The sequence below is a fragment of the Electrophorus electricus genome, chromosome 17 (assembly GCF_041902795.1).
Source record: "Electrophorus electricus isolate QZ-2024a chromosome 17, ASM4190279v1, whole genome shotgun sequence".
In the NCBI taxonomy this organism is placed as follows: domain Eukaryota; kingdom Metazoa; phylum Chordata; class Actinopteri; order Gymnotiformes; family Gymnotidae; genus Electrophorus; species Electrophorus electricus.
Window position 1 is genome coordinate 11,602,968 of NC_137513.1, and position 13,989 is coordinate 11,616,956.

General features: G+C 38.9%; 1 long non-coding RNA gene across 1 annotated transcript; it reads left to right on the top strand.

Moving 5' to 3' along the window:
- Positions 1-2: 2 nt before the first annotated feature.
- On the top strand, positions 3-13,970 carry LOC145651886 (uncharacterized). The gene is made up of 5 exons (XR_014117963.1): positions 3-109; positions 10,389-10,585; positions 11,078-11,237; positions 11,926-12,053; positions 13,888-13,970. It is a non-coding gene; the product is annotated as an uncharacterized LOC145651886 (long non-coding RNA).
- The last annotated feature ends 19 nt before the right edge of the window (positions 13,971-13,989 follow it).

The following is a 13,989-nucleotide window of genomic DNA, read 5'->3' on the forward strand; positions in this document are numbered from 1 at the left end:
AGGCAAAGCTCGTTGTGGAATTTTAGGTGTTAATATTAACTTAAATCTAAATGGTACCAAGGAAATAGTTCGCATAACAGTGCGTTAGAATCTACGGAGATAAAGTAGGGTAAGCTTTTAAATTATTATGAAACGATATAGTATGCTGCGTGTATTTCCAGTCAGGTTGTCTTTAGAATTTATGCCTTGAATAGTTCACACACAGTATACTGACACCTGTTCCTGCGTTTTAGTTATATAACAATATTAGTATTTTGTAAAAAATAAATAAATAAATAAAAATAAAAACACAATATCAGTTATTAAGCTCATAAAGGGAAATATTACCATTACAATTTGCCTCATTATACATATTAAGTCTTACAAATGCACTACTACAGTAGTTATTGTGTGAGCTCCGTAAACACTCAACCACTATATATAAAATAGAGAAGACTAGAAGACTATAATAGCAGAGCTCTGTGAATTCTAGAATTCTGATATTTCTGATCCAACACTGAAGTGGGGAATGTGGAGTTCTGAGGTACTTTTTGATTTCAAAGGCAGCTTTGTTGAGGAGAGTGGTGTTCATTTCCCTCCTGAACAAGGCCGTTCCCTCTTTCTCTCTTGACCCCCAACCCCCATGTTAACAGGCAATCACACAAAAGTCATCCCCGTTGCCATGCCAACAGACAGCCAGTTCAACGGATTCCGATCACAGCATGAGAGAAAAAGTCAGAGAGAGAGAGAGAGAGAGAGAGAGAGAGAGAGATACCACAGGAGGGGATTGCTGCAATCTTCACTCTTCATTTGGATTACAAAAGCCCCTTCTAAATTTTCTAAACCCTGTATGCCTTAAAGACATATACTGGCAAAGACCATACTCCCTTAAAGCAATGCAGCAGTGATTTAACCATTTTCTAGTGGAGATGGAAATGGCACAAAAAAGTTTAAATATATGATGCTCCTGGACAGTAAGGCAATTAGAAAGACATAACTTGCCTGCTTAAGACTGCTTTCATGCCTTTAATGCTTTGCTCTCAGGCCTTCAATGAGAATGTATGTTTCGTGGTATGACTTGTATTTGTTGTATTATATATTCTTAGTATACTGTATTTATGCATAGTGCAAATAGCATCTGCAGTTACTATTTACACTTACTATTTACACTAAATTTTACTCTGTACACTTTTTTTTTTACAAACCTCCTGATGATCTTTACACTTAAATAATGTTGCAGTTTACATGAAAATACCATTTGCAATTAATATACTAAGCTCACATAGTATTTTACTGTATTTTACATCATGTATTTTATTGTAACATTATACTGATATAACTTGGCCCATAGGTGTGAACTGGGGGCAACACAGCACTTACTGAACTAATAAATTAGGATGACTCTGCTAAAGGTTACAAACATCTGTAGCAGGCATATCCCATGGATATCAGAGACTCTGTGATCATCACAGACACCACAACACCAGCAAACACATCTATGTTCATCACAATCAATCACAGACCATGGTGATAAAAGGCCTCTGGAAAATGGCAATCTGCTGTCCAGAAGGCTGACTTCATCTCAGCCCTACCATCCCTCCACTCACTACACTTACGGGTTCTGACAGAGACCTGGATCAGCAGAGACCTGGAGCTCAGCAACTCTGGTTGCCCTGTCTTCTGCCTTTTCATTCCATTCTCTACAGCATCTTGGCTCAGGTAGTGGCACAGGTTTACTGTTCTCAAGAGTGGCATTTCATCAAACTTTCCTTCTCTGTTCTTTCAGTTTGTTCTTTGGAATTCCATGCCATTACAGTGTCTTTCCCCAGTAAACGTAACATAATTGTCATCTACCATCCTCCAGGTCCCCTACATAACTTCATTGATGACATTGACACTCTCAATTGGAGTCAATTGAAAACCCACTCATTCTACTTGATGACTTCAACTAATGAAGGAAACCCACTCATGCTCCTTGATGACTTCGACCTTTCATCAGACAAGCTATATTCATCCTGCATCCTTCCACTGTTGTCATTTGACCTAACTCTTAACCATTCTGCTGTAACTCACAGAACAGGCAATGTTCTGGATCTGATTTTCAGCTGGACCACCACAGCAATGGGCATCACAGTAACTCCCCCCCCCCCCCCCTCCACCTACCAGACCATCACTTTCTAGCCTTCTCTCTTCCTACCGACTCCTTTTATCCACACTGCTCCTACATGTTCTTCTTCCTTCCAACACAATCACTCTCTCCTCACTTGCTTCAACTATGTTTTCTGAATCTCTTTCTTCTCTCTCCCTGGATACAGTTGCTAATACTTTCCTTTCTACACCCTCTTCATAAATGGATCTTCTGTGCCCTCTCTCCTCCAGACATGTAAGATCTTCCCCTCCTACCCCCTGGTTAAAAGAATAGTTGCCACTGGAGAGAACTAAGTACTACAGAGAGGTGATGAAGGAAAACTCTCCTAGATTCAGACCTCAGCTCATAGCAATTTCTTCTTTTCAATTTCTAGAAGTAACATCTGCAAAAGCATCCTACTACAAGGGAAAATTAGAATCAGTATCCAATCCACACAAGCTCTTCTTTTCGCTTCTCTACTTAACCCTCCTCCCTCCTCTCTTTCTTCTGAAGATTTCTTCTTTTAGAAGGGTTGCAGCAATCTGCCAGTCCCTTTCCTCTGTCCCCACTCTTCCCCCCAGTGTTCATACCCCTATATCTAACTCTTTGAATTATTTTTTTCTGCTAGCCACAGACAAAATCCTTCAACTCCTGACTTCATGCCCATGGAATCCCACTCTTTCTACTCTGTTCCAGACAATTTTGAGAGATCTGCTTCCATTCATCCTTACCATCATCAACAACTCTTTATCTTCAGGATAGGTACTAACAGCATTCAAAGATGGTACCAATCCTAAAGAAGGCCACACTCAACAGCTCTGACATAAGCAATTACAGACCAGTATCACTCCACTCTTTCCTCTCAAGTTTTTGAATGAGCAGTCTATAATCGATTATCTCTTTTCCTCACCCAGGACCAGCTCCAGAATCCCAATCAGTCTGGCTACAAACTGGCACATTCAACAGAAACTGCCCTCACAGCAGTAACTGAGAAACGTCATGCTGCCGAGAATCTGTGTTGATACTTCTGGACCTTTCAGCAGCCTTTGACACAATAAACAACAACATGCCTCTCTCTGTTCTTTCCAAACTCGGTATACCTGGTTCTGCATAGAAGTAGTTTGAGTTCTATCTGGAGGGCCGGTCCTATCAGGTAACATGCAGAGGATCAATATCCATTCCATGTAGACTCTCCACCGGAGTCCCCCAGGGCTCAGTGCTACACCCTCTTTTTCTTCCCTTTCTTTCCCACCTTCTGACACTCTGGTTTCCAGTTGTATCTCACCATGCTTGACGGGCATCACTTCCTGGATGACAAATCACCACTTGAAGCTCAACTCCAGCAAAAAAGAGTATCTGTACATCCCAGGAAATCCCAATCCTCACCATGATGTCACTTTTTCTTGTGAGAATTCCCTGGTCTCGCCACCTGAGGCTGCTCATGGCATGGCCTTGTCATAACTCTGAACAACCAATTATCATTCTCAACTCTCGTTTCAAACCTGACCTGGTCATTCAGATTTCTCCTTTGCATCTTAAGAAGTATTTGGACCTTTCTCTGACAGGAAGCTACCCAGGTGTTTCTGCAGTGTCTCAAAGCTCAACTACTGAAACTTGCTACTTGCTTATTTTCCTCTACAGGCCATCCGACCTCTACAACTGATCCAGAAGGCAACAGCACAACTATCATCCAACATTCACAAATCACTTTCATGTCACCTCACTGCTGCGTTCCCTTCATTTGCTTCCAGTAACTGCCCACATCAGATTTTAAACTTGGCGCTTGCCTACAAAGGGGCTAATGGTCAATGGTCAATGGCTCAGCTTGAAACACCATGCTTCAAGTCTCATGGTAGGCAAGCATCAAAACTATTCTCTGTCCTGGCTCCCAAATGGTGGAACGAACTTCTACTGGCTTGTATGAACAGCAGAGACCTTGCTGTCTACAGATCTATTTGTGGGGTATTTAAATGACCACTAATCCTGCACCTATAGAAATTTGTAGTATTGTTAATTAAATGTAAATTCTAGCACGTATTGTTTAGTATTGCACTTGTTGTTTGAATACAGTACTTATTTTGCATTTTTTCCAGGCCTTAGTACTGATTATTGCATTTAGCAGTATTCTATTTCAATGGTATCTCTAACCTATTGTACTGGCTAAGATACATTCTAAGAGTACATTTCAAAGCACTTTTGTGAATATTTTGATGCTTTTGATAAGAGCATCTGCTAGCCCTGAAAATTAAAAATAAAATAATTTGGCCATAACTTATATTCAGGAATAAAATTGCTTATGTTAAATGCTAACAGTGTCATTCTTTCCAACAGTGTTTTCTGCAGCATCTGATTATCATTCTTGTCTGATTGTTACTAAATTGTTAGTATGCATATTTTAAGTCTGTTTGATGAATAGATTCATTTAAAATTTTCAATGCAGTTTAAACCACAACCAAGTGAAAGCATAGCTCTTTCTATTGCATATTCCATTGCACTCACTAGGGCTGCTTTGACCACAAAGGAATCAAACTCTTGCTCTAAAATTAAGTATCCCTAAGTAGTTAAGTAAGAAAATAAATACATGAAAAATAATGAAAAGTGCAAAACAGTACAAAAATTGGAAAAAGAAAAATCAGGAAAAGGATGGGGGGGGTAGATTTCAAATTATTTCTCCTTTCTAAAAAAAAATGCTCTTGCTGAAATAAGATCTTCAGTAGCGGCAGGACAACAGAGGGTGCTAGGGTGCCACCCTCCCTGATTTTTTTTAATAAACCTTTTTTTAATAATCACTAACAACTTATTTTAAGTATGAGTGTGCTAATAATGAAAGATAACATGTACTCTATAAAATATATTTGGAGACATTAGCTTCCTATTTCATTCCCTCTTTTTTCTGGGGTGATATAAATATTACCTTGTCAGAGCAGCAGCCCAGTCAATTGCTGACACAAGATTTGCACATAGCAACATAAATTTAGCCAATCAGCATCCTCAAATCTGGTGCCTAAGCGGTGCTTCATTTATGCCCCAAGCAGTCAGCTGGGGAATCAGACTGTATACACAGTCTGAGTTTAGTAGGAACATTTGATGTTATTGACAATAACAAAATAATCCACAAATTCAATAAGGCCTCTTTTCCAAAATCTTCCTGAGAGAATTTTGATGGACAAACTACACATTCTGAGTAGCTTGCTACGATGGCTGGCTAGCTGGCTGGCTAGTCATGTTTTGTATTTTGGGGGTTAATTCTTGATTTATAGCTAGTACCAATGAACTAGCACCAATGAAGCTAGTAAAAGCTTGGTTTGTCTCGTGTTAGTTAACTTTTAGCTAACGTTAATTTAGTCTGCTATCTAGCTAACAGCTTGTGTAGCTAATTTAGAGGTTGTCCATTTATTTAGCTAGCTGGCATTCCATGTTAGCTAGCTAACTTGTAGCGCTAGTAGCTTGCTAGTTATTTGTTTTAGTGGTAGTTCTGGCCGTAGACTACGTACAGTCTATGGTTCTGGCGAAATGAGCTAAGATGAGCTTGCATGACAACTGCGAAGTTTAGGCAGTTGTAATGTGTAAGTAGGAGCTTTCCTTTTGATACCTAATTTATAACAAGATGATATAAGGCCCCTACATTAACTTTAAAAATACAAGGCTTCTTTTGTTTAAAAATGTTTTCTTTTAGTTAAAATATTAAGCTGTAAAAGGTAATGAAAACTGCTTCACTACGTGGCAGTAGAAATGGTAAACTGTACAGTCTAGGATAAAGATGACATTACTCATCTCTATCAGACACATTTACCTTGTTGGTACACCTTTATTGTATATGTTAGAGACTAGCGAATCAAATAGGCCATCCTCTAGTTCAGGGTACTTGAATTCTGGTCTTGGAGAGTTGGTGCCCAAATGTTTTGTTATTTCAATCATCAGTTTCAGACCACAAAGCTACTGTGGACCAGATGTTTTTGAGCAGCAGACCATTTTCATTTTAGCCTATTCCCAGCCTAAGATGAATGTGAGCCAACCCTGATTATAGGACAGTGTTTAGTCAAGTTATTAGAATAAACAGCAAAATCCAAATCACTGAATGACAGAGTTAAATTGCAGAAAGAAATACCATTAACAATTAAAGTGCCATAGGCACTAAAGAATAAAAAGAAATAAATATAAATAGATGATATGACTGTTCATTGGTTTTTGCACATTAAATTAGTTTTGGGCTATATAGCTGGACACATCAAAATTTAGTGTTAATATTTTTTTAATTGTTTTTTTATTTGGTGCTTAACATGCCTCCAGTATGTCAGAAATTCTTCCTGGGACTCTGCAGGAAGTCTAACATATACACCTTGCACTTAAGGACATTTGATATAACCGGGAACCAATGACCTTGCACCACTGGTATCAAAACCCACTGATAGTCCTGGAGACTCCTTTGCTCTGCTTTATCATTTGGAAACATGATGTTAATGTTGAAAAGATGTTAAAACAATTTTTTGGAGAGGCAGCATCACTTCCAAATTGAGAAACAAATCTAGAGAGTAAGTACTGTGATAATGCAATTATATAGCTAAGATAATATTTTTGTATTTGATATACATGTACTGTTAAAGGTGAAACAATGTTGCCTTTTTTTGTCTTCCAATTCTAGTGTAATCTTCAGCAATGACCAAAGGTCATTTCTGGCCTCATTACACCCATACAATTTCACCATCTTCATGTTTTGGTCTATTATATTTGCCTTAATGTGCAGATGTGAACTTCACTGCTGGTACTCCAATATAAACACCAGCAACTTCCAGCAGGTTAGTAAGGTTTTCAGAACATCTCATTTGTTTTCAAACCACTTGCCTCTGTTTGCTGAAATATGTGACGTTAACTCCATAGCCAATGACTTGTTTGATTTAACTTTTTAATTTCCACTTAGAGTGAATTTTGAAGTTACGATAACTTCAGATGAACCAGCACCAAAATTAAGATATGGTGATTCATGTTTTTCTTCACCCTTTCATTAATAGGAGTAGGATTGTAGCACGTTCTGTTTCTGTATGTATTATATATCTATATTTATTATTCCAATACATAATAAATCCTTCCTCTTTTTTTGCATAATTAAACTCAGTTTTTTGTGAAGGTGAAGCTGTTCCATTACAATTTTGAATGCTTTGCCTGAAAGCACCTGTGACATTTCTTTGGTCAAACATGGGTATCACAGGACTGGGAAATAATTTTTGCACAATAGATAAATGTATGCTTACATTCCTTGTGAATCTTCAGCTCATTTCATGCTTCTGATATAGTCAGGGTTTGAAGAAGGCTAGAGCAAAGAGTAGAGCAAAGAAGAGTCAGAAGTTCCATTGAATTCTTTTTTTATGAACTGGTTCAGCATTTTTACACTACTTGATGATATGAAAATAACATAGCAATAATATTGCATTAAAGTTTTGCCTTAGAACTTTGCTTTCAGCTGCATCCTTATCAAGCATGGTTATCTGAATTGTACTCCTTTTTTAGATTATGTTTTTAAGTTCACATTTGGGTTAGGCTTTCCTCTGTTTCATACTCCAGAAAGCAGTAACATGCTCCACCAGAATTGTTTTCCACTGTCAAAAATTGTCATGCAAATCCTTGTTTGTGTTTTGCATGTGCTGCCAATAAACACAGTATCATGATATTTCTCAAATGTATCACATCTTCACAGACCTGATGTACCTCAGCTGAATAGGTCTAGTTTAATCTGCAACAATATATGCAATGAGGCCCTCATTCTCTGATTTGCTATCTCATGTTTTCCTATTTTCTATTTCATATGGTCTTCTAGGGTAGCTTCTCCAACCTAAAGTAAAAACAACCACATATAAAACTACAAAAGCATTATAAAACAGAACTTGTTTAAAGCTGGGATTGGTATCCCTCAGCAAATCTGATTTAAAATTAAAATTTAAAAAATAAAAATATTTATATAGCACTCTTTACAACAGATATTGTCTCAAAGCATCTTGACAGTGGCAGGGAAAAACTCCCTAGAGCATGAGGAAGAAACTTTGAGAGGAACCAAGAATCAAAGGAGGGGCATCCTCCTCTGGCCGACAATGGTCACCACAATAATAACAATTTTAGGAGAAAAACAAATTAAAAATGAAAAAATAAGCAATTAATGTTTAGTCCAACTTTCTAGAGGTCCTAGTCTAGTCCTAATAGTGTGCATGTGTCTGAAACCCATCCCACAAGATAACATCCATTAAGGGCAATGGATAAGTAGTTGGCTTGGGTGGAGGTGTGGTGGGCTACAGCAAGGTACATCAGGGAGAATGTAGGAGTAGCCATGGCAACTGAGAATACTGATGCAGCAGAATCTTGATTGTAAGCATTCAGTTATTTGATCAAGTTCCGTGTGGTTTGAGGGTATCCTAGTCCAAAATGATAAGTCTGGGAGATTTGCAATAAATCTAGGTGCAGTAGATGGCATGATCGTGTGTCTGGTATGGTAGCTAGGCAAGGTTGTGGCTCATATGTAGTTCAAATGAAATTAGGAAATGGACTAAGTCAAGCATATTTCCACCAAAGTGTGTGGGTTCTCTTATACACTGGGTGAAACCAATCGATTCTAACATAGAACTAAAGGCTGATCTCAGAGGGTCTTGGGCACTCTCAAAGTGAATATTGAAATCATCAACAATAAAGGCTCTTTCTACTAGAGTGACTAGATTAGAAAGGGAAATCTGCAAATTCCATAATCAATTCTGAGTAGGGTCCTGGTGGCCTGTAGATGCCAATTAGTGGAAGAGGCTGGGTGGGTGTCATATCGCTGGCTACATAATTTATGCTAGTAACAAAAAAAATTTCAAAGGACTTGAAATAATAACCAACTTTCTGTTTTATGCCTAGTGTGTCAGTATAAATAACTGCAATGCCGCCTGCACAGCCAGTTAGACAAGGGTGGTTACACATCTGTAGCCTGAAGGACATGCTTCAATTAAAGCTATGTACTCATTTGGCTCGATCCAGGTTTCTGTTAGACATATACATTAAATCTATGATCTGTTAGTGTTTCATTTATTATGAGTGCTTTAGATGTTAGGGATCTAACATTTAGTAAACCCAACTTTATGTAAAAGGTGCAGGCAGTGTTCTGTGAATCAATTACTTTAATACTAATGTTATTAAGGCATGTTTTTCTTTGTTTTCTGTATTTCTGCTTAGCTTTGGGAACAGATAGTGTCGATATGATAAACTTTGGGTGACGTCACGTACCGAACAGTAGATGGTTGGTTTAGCCTGTTTGTCTGCTGCCTGACTTCCACTCTGGATTGTCATAGATTAACTAGGTTTTGAGACTATGTCTTATGTTAAAGGAAAGGAGAGCAGCACCCTCCCTAGTAGGATGGATACTTGGGCTTGGACATTTGTAAAGCGGCTTTGTGACAACAGCACTATATAAATAAATTTGATTTGATACCATTCTGTCCTAAAAGACCAGACTTGCCCTTGAATGTGTTCCAATTATCTATAAACCCCACATTGTTTTGTGAGCACCACTTGGACATCCAGCATTTCAGCGAAGATAACCAGCTGTACATTATATCACTGCACCGCATTGAGATGGCCCCAGAGCATACTACTGCATTGGATATCACCTTCACTAATTGACACACCTCTTCAATATTATTTTTAGTAATCTCTGACTGACGAAGGCATATATCATTAGCTCCTATGTGAATAACTATCTTAGAGATAAGATATAACTCTTTCAACAGGCTTACCAACGGATGCCTTGCTGAGTAGGGCAAACCTGTTGGACATGCAAACTGGGGATGTGTAGTGCTCCCTTGGGCAAGTCGAAGCTTGGCTATTTCGCCGAAACGTCACCCATTTGCCCCACTGTGATGGTGTAGTGCTGGAGTTGAGGGCTTGCTATTTTCTCCTAAGGCATCCAGACCTCGATAGGTCTAACACTTTCTAAGGTCTGGATGCCCACTTCTAGCACTAAAATATTCTCCATCAAACTAACAATTAATCTACTAATCTAAAATTAACAAGTGAGGCTCTAGTTAATGTCTAGTGCAAAAGGTTTGTGGTTAAAAACGTTCCACAATTTTAGTGTTAATAGGAACCTTACAATGCAAATGAGATGAAAATTTACAGACCTTAAGTTTAAAGCAACAATATCTAAGATTTGTTACATTTGAAAGAAGGCACATTGCTAAAGTCAAGAGAAAAAAAATGTAGATAATCCCCTTAATCATCACATTTGCATTGTTTGTCTTTGTCTTTCCCTTTGTATATATAGCTTGTGGCTTGGTTCCTTGGTAGGCATTGTTCCTACTGTGTCGGGCATACCGCATACACCGGGGTGCTGTCATAGTCAATCGGTTGAGGTGGAGTGTCATCAGGAGACACCTCATCCAAAGGACCTAGAACGACAGGCTTGAGAAGTGAGACATGGAATGACCTAGAGATCCAGTGATGTGCAGGCAGATTGAGTTGGTAAGTCACTTCATTTATGCGTTTGCGTACTTCGAAGGGACTGATATACTTGGGACCCAGTTTGCGACATGAATCCAGTTTACGGAAATCCTGCATAGAGAGCCATACACGGTCTCCCGGGTGATATGCAGGAGTAGTTCCTCTCTGTCTATCTGCTAGTTCCTTATATCGTTGGAGTGCGTGTTCAATTTGCTGGTGCGTCTCCTCCCATACCCTCTCGCTGCATTGCGTCCATTAATCCACAGCGGGGATATCGGTTGTGATTGCAGTCCACGGGGCCATCGGGAGCTGGTATCCTAGGAAACACTCAAAAGTTGTTATGCCAGGGGAGGAACTCGTGAGCGAGTTTTGAGCTATATCTGCCCAAGGAAGGAACGTGGACAAGTCTGAGGGATTGTGCAGACAAAAACAGCACAGGAACTTGCTTAGTTCTTTATTAGTCCGTTCGCATTGGCCGTTGGACTAATGGCAACTCCTATGTGTTCGACAAAGGCTGACCACACACAGGATGTGAATTGAGGTCCCCAAGATGTCTTCCGGGATGCTGAATATATGGAATACCTGGTTGAACAGGGCCTCTGCAGTCTGAAGAGCTGTGGGTAATCCAGGGAAGGCAATGAATTGTATGCCACAGGAGAACCGGTCTACTACCGTAAGTATAGTAGTATTGCCAGTATTGAGCAGGGTAGGTCAGTGATGAAATCAACAGCTATATGGGACCAGGGTCTTTCAGGTATGGGGAGTGGCATGAGTTTACCTGCAGGCAGAGTTAGAGGTTTTGATTTGGCTGCATACTGCATATAATAATTTATTATATGTATCTGTAGTTCCACTTTTCTGTTCTTTTATGTGTTCTGCTCCCTTTTTTGTAATTTTGCTGTGTGTAAACCATAGAATCAATTAAAGAAAACTTGCATCTGTATATTGCTCCCACTAGTGCAAAAATGTATCAATGTGCACATGCATGCCATTTTGGAGGACAGATGCGTTCACATTAGAGACAGATACAGGTCACTGTAAAGACAGAACTTGTATAAAAATAATCGTCTGTACTTAAATTCAATAACCTTTTCTTTCTTTTGAGGTGCTATTTCGATCTTCATTTCTAATAAGCTCCACCAAAAAATTGCTTCTGTAACCCAAAATATTGTCATTTCCCTCTAGTTTTCCATTTCTAGTCCTCTTCATCAAAACACTACCCTAATTGCAAGGTTTAGCATGTTACCCATATTGTCTATATTCAGTATATGTATTAATACTTCAATTAGGATTAACAATAATAGTTTGCTTACATGTGTGTCTTTTGCAGTAAGGCTTTCTTCATGTTTTCTAACATACAGCAATAATGATCAAGGCTCTAAGGAACTGGCTAGGAGTTCTGCGTTATTTAAGTAGTGTGGCTTGGTATGGGGGAGCAGTGCTGAAGCTACCACTGAGGAGTTTGGCTGAGGAATGTAAATGTGCTAAGGTGAGTCACAAATTTATTTTGGAAGGAAGGAAGGGGAATTTGTAGATTCCGGTGCAGTGCAGTCAAGAGGTCATTAAAGCTAAGGAACTTGATTGGCCAAGTGTAATGCGGAAAATCAGGCTATGGGTTAGGTGATTCGTGGAAAGTGTTTAATAAGGTCACATTGCCAGAGAGAAGGCAAATGATGACTAGTTTTATTTTCGAGCCGAAGAGGAAGCACAACGTGCAGTAGCTGCGTCACAAGGAAAACAAGGCTACAACGGCTTGGTTGGCAAAATCTAGAGAAGCAGAAAATCACCTGGCAAGAGTTGTGGGAAACAGATGAAAGTTGCATTAAGTTTTTGCATGGAGCATCTTACGTTGTCCTTCTAACTCTGCAAAGCCTTAAGACAGTGAAGACCCTAGTTGTATGTGCAGGGGTTGACAACGCTGAAGCACATTATATCACCATGTATAGTTAGTTTGTCAGGGACGATATACATGGAGACATAATCAAGTGCTTAGAGTATTAAACTATTTATTTGATAATAAGTGCCTAGAGGTTAACACATTGTCTAGTGGCGATAGTAATAAAGTGGTTACGTTTGTGCATGAGGGTCAACGTATTAGAGAGTGAGCGCAGGCTATGAATATTGGTAGCTAAAGTGAAGCATGAAATTAGAAATTACTAGCGGATGTCGGTAAAAAACTAAAGGTCCCACAGTATATTGTGCTAACAAAGCCTGAGATGGTGTTGTTCTCTGAAAGTAAAAAGATCATTTTAAGAAAATAAACTAACAATTCCATTTGAAAGCATGCAGTGGCCGAAGCTTTTGAGAAGAAGAATCTGAAGTATGCAGATTTATTGGCTGACGTGAGACAACTCTGGTGACAGGTGCATATAAGACCCGTAGAGATGGGTGTTGTAGGATTTGTTACTATGTCTGGGTCAGTATTGACTTGCAGTGTTGCGGAAAGCTTAGTGATGTATTAGGTAAAATCGATATGGAGTACGCATTAATGGTGCCAGTGGGGCAGGGTACAGCCTATGTCGCTGAGGAAGCCAAAATGGATTTTACAGGTTAGGAAGTTACTGGCTGTGTGGGGGCAGTGCAGTTGAGTATGCTATTCTATACAGTAGGCCTGTATAGAACTGGTGGCAATGTGCATGTGGTATAAGTGGGGCTGGGAACACCCTTGTTACCAGGAAGGCCAGTTGTGCAGCTTGGATTAAAAGTGAGCTTGGAGGGAGTGGGGCTGTGACACCAAGCCTTACTACTGAGCTTTCTGGAAATGTCCTGGGCTTATTTCACCGAAACATCAGCAAATGGAGGTGCCTACCTGATGATCCTTGAGAAGAGCCCATGATGATGTGGAGAGAGTAGGTTGGGCCCTATGTGAATCTCTAATGGACTGGCATAGGATACTTATCCTGTGTATAATTACTAATATAATAATAATAATAATAATAATAATAATAATAATAATAATAATAATAATAATAATACATTTATATGATGAACATTTTAATGTTCAAGTAATGATAAACAGTATAATTCATTTAAACAGTGTAATATGCCATTTGTAGTCTCCTACTGACTTAACATGTTTAATCATAAATTAATTAATGAAGCTAGATTTTAATATTAGCTAACTAGATAGCTAATATCTAAATCAGCATGAGTTACATTAGCCAGCTAGCTTTGTTAGCTAATGTAACTTTTATGTAAGTGAGTTTAATACAATCTACTAGACTTACTCCACTGCCCTAGAACCAAAGGAAGTGATGCTGTAGTGGACTTTAAACATCAATTAAATGCTAAAAAATCATGTTGTTGGGTTTTTTTTTCTACAGTACAGCAGACTGACTCGACTGACACCAGGCTGACAATTCACCCACTGAACAAGCTAGATTCCATACTCAGAAGTTATAAATACCCTTGACTATCATTGTGTA